The 8212-nt window shown below is 42.6% G+C and overlaps 1 protein-coding gene across 2 annotated transcripts in view; it reads left to right on the top strand.

Annotated features, from left to right (window-relative positions):
• Window positions 1-415: 415 nt before the first annotated feature.
• The window catches only part of ST8SIA5 (ST8 alpha-N-acetyl-neuraminide alpha-2,8-sialyltransferase 5), a 68989-nt gene continuing 61192 nt past the window's right edge, over window positions 416-8212 (top strand). For both annotated transcript variants that reach the window (XM_027671665.1, XM_027671661.1), the window contains exon 1: window positions 416-588. The gene's annotated coding sequence lies outside the window, so the exon portion shown is untranslated. The remainder of the gene's footprint in view (window positions 589-8212) is intronic.

The raw sequence follows: 8212 nt of genomic DNA, 5'->3' as shown, positions 1-8212 counted from the left end.
ATTTAGAATCATGTTCATATTTTAAGAGAAATAAGCCCCTCTAAAGACCATCTCAACGTTTCTTGCAGATATGAAAATAAAGCTTATTGGTAAAAACGCTCCTTAGAGAAGTTTTATTGACTTCGGGGGATTTCAGTGCCACTGGAGCAACATCTGTTTCCAGGAAAGGCATGGATTTAGCTCAAGAAAAAGGCTTCCCCCAACACAAACAGCTGTTTCTTGTCACATAAGAAAGCAAAGCTGCAAAAGAAGTTGGGCACAAATTACAGGGTGAATAAAACTGCTGCTTCCCTGCAAAAATCCCCCGCAAAAGTCTGGAGCATAGGAGGGTTTTCCGGCTCATGATGCAAGAGCCGTGGGCTGGGCTGAAGCTTGACATCAGGAGGAAACTGAAACCCAGCATTGGTGGAAGCTGCCTGTGATGCAGAGGTGAAGGCTGGATCTGGATGCTTCGGGGAGGTGAAAGAGGGGGACAGCCCGCGATCCAAAGAGCGAGAGGAGCAGGAGTCCATGAGTGGCAGTGGAGGAGAAACTGGGAGAAAGGGGCAGTCTGGCAGAATAGGAGGGCAGCCTCAGCATTTGTAGAAGGTAAATAAGCAATCACAGTAAAATAAGGGGCAATTTCAGTGCAGAACGTCTGGTTGCTGCTTCTCTCCTGGTCTGGCTGGATTCCTTGCAGATGGTGTGTGCTGTTCTCTCCTCAGCACGTTTCTGTTCACTTCTGTGCAAGGCTTTACAGGGAATCTAGTGATCTACGTCAATCTAAAAGCCTTGTTAAAAACTGTGAATCGACTCCAAACACAACAGAATTGGTTTTTAATTGCCGATTTTTCTTTTCGAAGTGCATTTGTAAGGGAAAAAAAAGAGAGTTCAGAGACAGGCAGGCATCACATCTGTAAAATGCATGCGCTTTACGGGAGGGGGGATTGAAAGATAAAGATCTCCTGCGATTAGCTGCTGAACTTCATGTTTACTTTAGATCGCTTCCTTTAGGTCTGTTAGCAAGCTGTTAACACCTGTAGGGAACAGAGTCGCCAAAAAATCTTGGAGTATTTAAATGGTTCTGATTATATTTTCGTATGTTAAGAGAATGGTGTGAGATTGCAGAAGCAGGATATAAAGAGGGATCATAGTGGAAACTGACTGTGTGATGAAGTGTAAACAAATCAGAAGTCAAATTAAGTCCTATTAAATCTGACTCAGAGATGATTTGCCTCAACTTGACTTCTGTGGGGTTGGAGGGTGTTTTCTCCTGTGCTACCTAAATGGTATCTGAGCATTGTGCAGATGCTGCCGAGTTAATCAAACAAACATTCATTCGAGCACGAGCATGAGCTTTTAGGGATGAGTGATCAGGGAGTTTGCTGAGGCTGCAGGTCGCACAGGACCTCCTCAAACTAAAATAACAGGGCACATCGTCCTGTGTGTGGGTGGGAATGGGAGAAAAAGAAACCTCTGTCTTGGCATCTGACCCTACAATTGTGACACTGGCTCTGCCCTTGAAGAGAGAGATTTAGGGTCTTGTTTCCTGGTTTCAAGTAAATCTCTTATCTAGGATCTAGTATCCACTATCCACCTGCATGCTGAGAGACAGCAATAATGAATTTTTCCATCACATCCAGGGGAGGTTGATGGCAGCACTGCACCTCTCTGGCATTACACGCTCTAATTACATGCCAGCTTTTCGAGAGATGCTGAGGCATCACAGAAGAGAGAAAAAAGATAAAAGCCAAGATTCAAAAAAAAAAAAATGACAGACCAGATCAGACAAACACCAACGGAGAAAATGCAGCTCGTTTCATGGGGAAAAAAAACAGCTATCACAAACACAGGCTGCAGTAGTTGGAATTAATTGCACTCCAGAGGGATGATGCAGCACCCATGTCCTATCACACCTTTGTTTTGAAGATCTCAATGACTCTCCAGCCACACACCAGTCCTGAGCTCGGCACTGTTTGGCAGGAGGCCAGGATGGTTATGCGCTTAACTCCCTTCTCAAAAGACTTTTCCACAGGTATATCAGAGTGGGGGGTTTGATGGAGTCATTAGGCATAATATTTTAAATTAACAGTAACCAAACAACTAAATTTTTTGCTCAAAAATGATCCAAATTTTGGACAGGGCCCAAATAAGCTTGATTCAGATCAGCGTACAGAAGCACCTACACTTGTTTCGAGAATAACTCTAATATTTCTAAAGCATATCAACATGTGTATGAATCATAGTTTTAAAAGACTGCAACTATTTTGGTCTAAGGTGTTTAAGGATTACAGGTGTTTTTGACCACCAGTGTTGGTTTCCTGCAAATATAAATCTCTGTCTTCGCAGAGTGATTTTGTTCTTGGCTGTTATTATGTTTACTGTAGTTATAACTTATTTTTAGGAGTCCATATTTCAGGCACAAGTATGTTTCTGAAGTATTGAAAAACAGCAGTGTCCTCTTGTCAGGAAAAGTGAGAAAATGGGAATAGCCAGTATTTGCATTTATATAACATCAGTTGCCTGAGATCCAGGGAATTTCCATTAAAAGGTTGTGTGATAGCTGCAGATCTATCCCTGACTTAGCTGAATGTGATGGAGTACATGCAGAGTCAGACCTCCAGGATTTGCATGGGAAAGAAAACTTGGAAAAATAGGAAGACAGGATACTCTGGATGACACCTGGGGAGCCATGCATGAAGGAAGGGACAACCTTAAGCTCTAGTAAAGTTGCCAGGTGGCTTTTACAGCTCAAGCTTACCTGTCTAAAGCTTTGGTACTATAGACAATGTTGGTATAGCATTAAATTAGAATCCCTTTTTGTTGAGTTCTGGGAGCATCAGTTTGGTAATTTTACCTCTATCTCCTTTTCAGACCAGCTTTTACTTGGAAACTATTTTTTAAATTGGGATGTGGGAGGCTTACTAGGTCACAGAAAGTGACAGACTGGAGGTGTAATCAATACTTCATTTCTGGGAAAGAGGGTGCCAGAGGAGGTGATGCAGGACAGGTGAATTGCTCTAATGGGGCTCATAGTCATAGACCGAGAAAATTGCTTTTTATTGCCTTTGCTCATCATCGTCAGTTCTAACCCTTAGTGTTCATTTATTAACTTTGCAATGATTCTCCAAAGAATTTGGATGCATTTTCCTTACAGAACTCTCAGGAGTGTGATTCTTGCTGTTTGGGTATTAAGAAACCTAGCAAAATATTTAAATTTATTGATTGCAACTGTCAATACAGTCTCTGTTAGGAAAATTAGCTTTAATTAGTTAAAAAAAAAAAAAAAAGCTCACTAATAATCTCACTATGTCTCTCTGGGCTTACGAGTGAGGATGTGGAATCACTGAGGAGCTTCCACCTCCCTTTTTCAAGAACAGAAAGGGAAGTACAACCTCTGAAGTGAAATCTCACACTACTGTCTTTGCCCTTTAAGTTAGAAGAGAACCTTTCTGTGTGGCAAGTTTAACCACAGGCAGTATTTTTGCACTGTTAGCTACTCATGTGGTTTTAGCAAAATGCCACTTTTTGGAGCTCTAAGACTGGGCAGATCAGCAGTTCCAGTTTGTGAACTCAGTTATATATATCCCAACTTGAGATCTGAGAAGGAAATAGCTGCTGGCCTGTTTTTACTGGCAGTGTGAGAACTGTGTGCTCAGTTATCAGTTCCGTTTTGCTGCTGCTCCTGTCAATATCCTACAAGTGATTTTACAAGTAAAAATTGCGTGTGGTCATCTTTGTTGGAGGGACTGTATTTTCCATGTGATCCCAGCAAGGAGTCAATATTCTCCAGTAGTTCCCAAACTATTAACTGCTATCTTCTCTGTTAAAGACCTTTCTTATATTTCAATCATGCTCATTTTACAGTTAATTTTAAAATTCTGTTACTTTTAGTATTTCAATTCTGAAACACCTTTCAGTGTCCTAGTAAGGGACTTTTGTCTATGCTTGCTTAAATCACTCAATGTATGACATTTCAAGCTTGCAACATTCTGTTCTGAAAAGAAAAGTGAGTATCATTCAGTTTCAGTGCCTTTCTACTTGTTCATGTAAAGGTAACCATATATAGACTAAGAACCTCAAGTTCAATGGGTAACTGAATTTTGGAAATAAGACAACAACTGGTGGAATTTCTTAGCATGGGCAGTTTCCTAGACCTGCAGCTGAAACTGATACACTTCCCACTTAGACAGCTAATAAGAAAAATACCAGTTTGAAAGAGCAGATTCGAGGTGGTGTAGTTCTCTGTCCACTTCACACCTCAGTAGATCTGTTTCTTGAGAAGTTTGTATTGTTTATGATGAAACAAAAAAATTATTGCTGTGTTGTACGTTGGAGCAATCCACATCTTCTGGTGGCTTCTGGCCTGGAATTAAAATCATCAGAAAAACAATAGTGTTGCTACTTGCAAAACAGTTTAGGCTCAGCAAAAGCGACGCGCTCCTGCTTCTTTTCATTTAAGCTTTTGATATCTCTTAAGGCTTAGAACAGAATGAGAGGTGTTATTAGTTAGGTAAATGAATACCATCTGCAGCACTTTTCATTATCTGACAAAGGAAAAAAATGGCTTCAGTTAGGGCTGAAAGCAAATTGCTTGTGGTCCTAGGCCTCAAAACTCACCAGATTTTCTGGGCCACATACTGAATTATTTTTTTATATGAGATTTTCACTGTTGATTACTTTTTGGCAGCACTACATAGATAGAGAGAAAAGAAAATCTGTCCTGAAACAGATTAATAAAGTTTTGTAGAATTTCAAGGCAAATTTATTAAGTGGACTCATGGGAGCATTCATTCAACATTACAAGAGGTTGCTAGGAGAAACTGTGGAATTTCCTTGGAACTTCCCTGAGCAGACTGCCACAGTTTAGGGTAGACCTTTCTCCCAGTGGAATGTAGGAATAGAGAATGTCCAGAAGTTACAACCTTCAATAAATTGTCCCTGGCCACGGCAGGTGGGGGTTCAGATTGGATATTAGGCAGAAATCCTTGGCTGTGAGGGTGGTGAGGCCCTGGCACAGGTTGCCCAGAGAAGCTGTGGCTGCCCCATCCCTGGAAGTGTCCAAGGTCAGGTTGGACAGGGCTTGGAGCAACCTGGTGTAGAGGAAGGTGTCCCTGCCCATGGCAGGGGGTGGAATGAGATGAGCTTTAAGGTCCCTTCCAACCCAAACCATTCTGTGATTCCATGATTAGAAGACAGCTCTTGCTTCCTTACAACAAAACTGAGATAGAATTTCCTCCCAACATCTGACCCAAATCTCTCCCCTTTTAGATTAAAATCTTTCCCCTTTTCTGATCACACTCTACCCTTGTAAAAAGTTGCTCTCCATCTTTTTTATAATCCCCCTTTAGGCACTGGAAGGCCACAATGAGGTGTCCCTGGAGCCTTCTCTTCTCCATGTGAACACCCCCATCTCTCCCAGCCTGCCTTCACAGCAGAGGGGTTCCAGCCCTGGAGCATCTCCATGGCCTCCTCTGGACCTGCTGCAACAGGTCCCCACATCTTCCTTGTGCTGAGGATCCCATACCTGTATGCAGCACTCCAGGTGTGGGCTCACTAGGACAGAGCAGAGGGGAACAATCTTCTCCCTCGACCTGCTGGTCACATCTAAGTTAGTAATTTAAGCACTTTCTGAAGTCAGTGGGGAGAGAGGAGCACACCCAAGGGCTGATTTGCCTCAGTACCTACCTGAAAAAGAAATGAAACTTTTTTTGGAGGTGTCTTTTTTCATCTGCTGGTCACATCAGTTGTCTGCTGAACAGCTTTTCTACAGATTATCACCAAGAGAGCTAACATTCAATCAGGTGAATTCTGTTTTTTTATGCACCACATACATGTTTTGAGCAGGCCCAGGGCACTTTTCTTCCAGAAAAGAAGCTGTATTTAATTTTTTAAAAACTTCAGTTCAGAAAAAAACACAGAATATGTCTTTAATGATATCAAGATTGAGTGTTAATCAGATATTTTATTTGCCACTTCTAATGTAATAGGCTTTTTTTAAAAGAATCTTTCTGTAAAATGCGACATCCAAAAAATGTAGTTTCTGCTATTTGCAGTAAACAGAGCAAAGAGAGGTAAAGCAAGCTAGTGCCTGACCTTTGGAAGCTGAACATGTAAAGAGAGGACACTGGGATCATGAAATTAAGGAGCTGAGTACATTTTTTTTAATGCAATTTTTTTGTCAGATGGTGGTCTGAAAGTCTCCTGTGTTATTTACAGTTAAAATATTTGAGTGAATGGACTTTGCATTACTATTTTGTGTTAAGAATTATCAGTGTGAAACAAGAACAGGGCTTGTAGTTCTCCTTAATCTACATGTAGGACGTTCCATTAGTTCCCAGGGAAACCATTAAGGTGGCATTTGAAGAGTACAAATGAAAAATATGATGAAGCACAGTTGGAGGCACAATCTCTTACAGAAGACTCTGAGAGTGAGTGAGTAACCCTAAATAATAACTAGATTTGAGGTGGAGTTTCCCATTAGTGAACAAGGACCTAACAATTGATCCTGAGAGAACGCAGAGTATTAAATGATACTAAGAAAAGTAATTTTAGAGATGTGACGTAGTGTTTTCAGCCTGCATAAGACTTTAATCCTCAGACCTACTATTCTAAAACTATCAGCTGGCGTTAATCAGGAATGCTTACAGCAGGGATTGAAATGGTCAGTTCACTCCTTTTTTTTTCCAATCAAATTTTGCTCTCAACTGCACTGCTGTCCCGTTTGCTTGTGCAGGTAGGATTTGGTACATCATTTCATCTTCTTTTGATTGCAAGCCAAATGAAAAATTGTGTTCGACTCGCTGTACAAGCTGGTTAGTTTTCCCTCTAGATATTCACTAGCCTGTATAAACCCCACCATTTTTTAGGTGATTTAAAATGTTTTTTTCAGTGTGTTTTTAGGAGATCTGGACAGAGCTAGGCTGTTGTTCCTAACCTTGTCCTGTAGTGGAGTAGTTCCATGGGATGGGGGATTTTTCAGTCTGGCTGGTTCACGTCACTGAGTTTGTGCCTCTGACTTCCAGGTACCCTCCCAGCCTCTTACACCTTCTCCCCTGGAGTTTTCCGTGTGCAGGGCAGGAGGGATCATACTGGGATTGTAGCTTAGACCCTGGGGACAGACAGGAAGGCAGGCAGTGTCACATGCCGAGTGACACAATTTCAACATCACTGTCTTTATCTGCAGGGAAGCAACATCTCTTATTAACTAACCCGTGTGGTGGTGCTCACCATCCTTTCTGAGTCAGATGACCTCTTTCCTTTGGGCTGGAAGGAGCCTGCCTGGGTGTCAAGATAAGCAAAGTCCTTGCCTCTCTCAATAGCTTGGCTCTGTTTGTGCTCATGATAGATGACTCTCTGAGAAAGCTTTATCTGTTACCCTCCCATATTAGACCAACATCTGAGCAATAGTCAAAGTCAGTGGCTCCAGGTTGTTGTGTGAGTCCTTTTCAAATCAGACAGTGACTGATGTGTCTGTTACCTTTTCTGGAAGGGACAAACCACAATAATGTGCCATGGACAGGGCTGGCCATTGCATAGCCACATTAAAAGCTGTCACCCCAAAACTGGAGAGACTCTTAAGCTTGATACCATCTCCAGGTGTTGAAAGTTTGCCCAGCTGGGGCTGATGGGTCTGGTCCTCTCTTTCACAGAAATCCCAGATGATTCAGGTTGGAAGGAACCACAGTGAGTCACCTGGTCCCACCTCCCTGCTCCAGCAGGGCCATCCCAGAGCATGTGGCATAGGATTGTGTCCAGATGGTTCTGGACTATTCCCGGTGAGGGAAACTCCACACCTTATCTGAGTAGCCTGTTCAGTGCTCAGTCACTGCACAGCAAAGAAAATCTTTTTCATGTTCAGGTGGAAATTCCTGGGCATCAGTTTCTGCCTATTCCTCTTGTCCCACTGCTGGACCCCTTACCCCGAGCAGAGCCTGGTCCATCCTCTGCCCCCTCCCTGCAGGCACTGACAGACATGGATGAGGTCCCCTCTCAGTGTCTCCTCTTGAGGCTGAACAGCCCCAGCTCCCTCAGCCTTTCCTTGTCAGGAAGATGCTCCATTCCCTTCACCATCTCTGTCAAGCTCCACTGGACTTGCTCCAGGAGCTCTCTGTGCATGGATGAAGTGAGGGAACACTGCTGGATGCCCTTTTTCCTGTGCAAGCACATCCCTCTCTGACCTATATTGAAAATCTTTGCTGCGCACTGGCATGTTATGAACTTTCTGGTGGAT

This window comes from Neopelma chrysocephalum, unplaced genomic scaffold, assembly GCF_003984885.1.
Source record: "Neopelma chrysocephalum unplaced genomic scaffold, ASM398488v2 Primary Assembly neopelma1_97116, whole genome shotgun sequence".
NCBI classification, from domain to species: domain Eukaryota; kingdom Metazoa; phylum Chordata; class Aves; order Passeriformes; family Pipridae; genus Neopelma; species Neopelma chrysocephalum.
The sequence above is the reverse complement of the archived record's forward strand: the minus strand, read 5'-3'. Positions and strand labels throughout refer to the sequence as shown.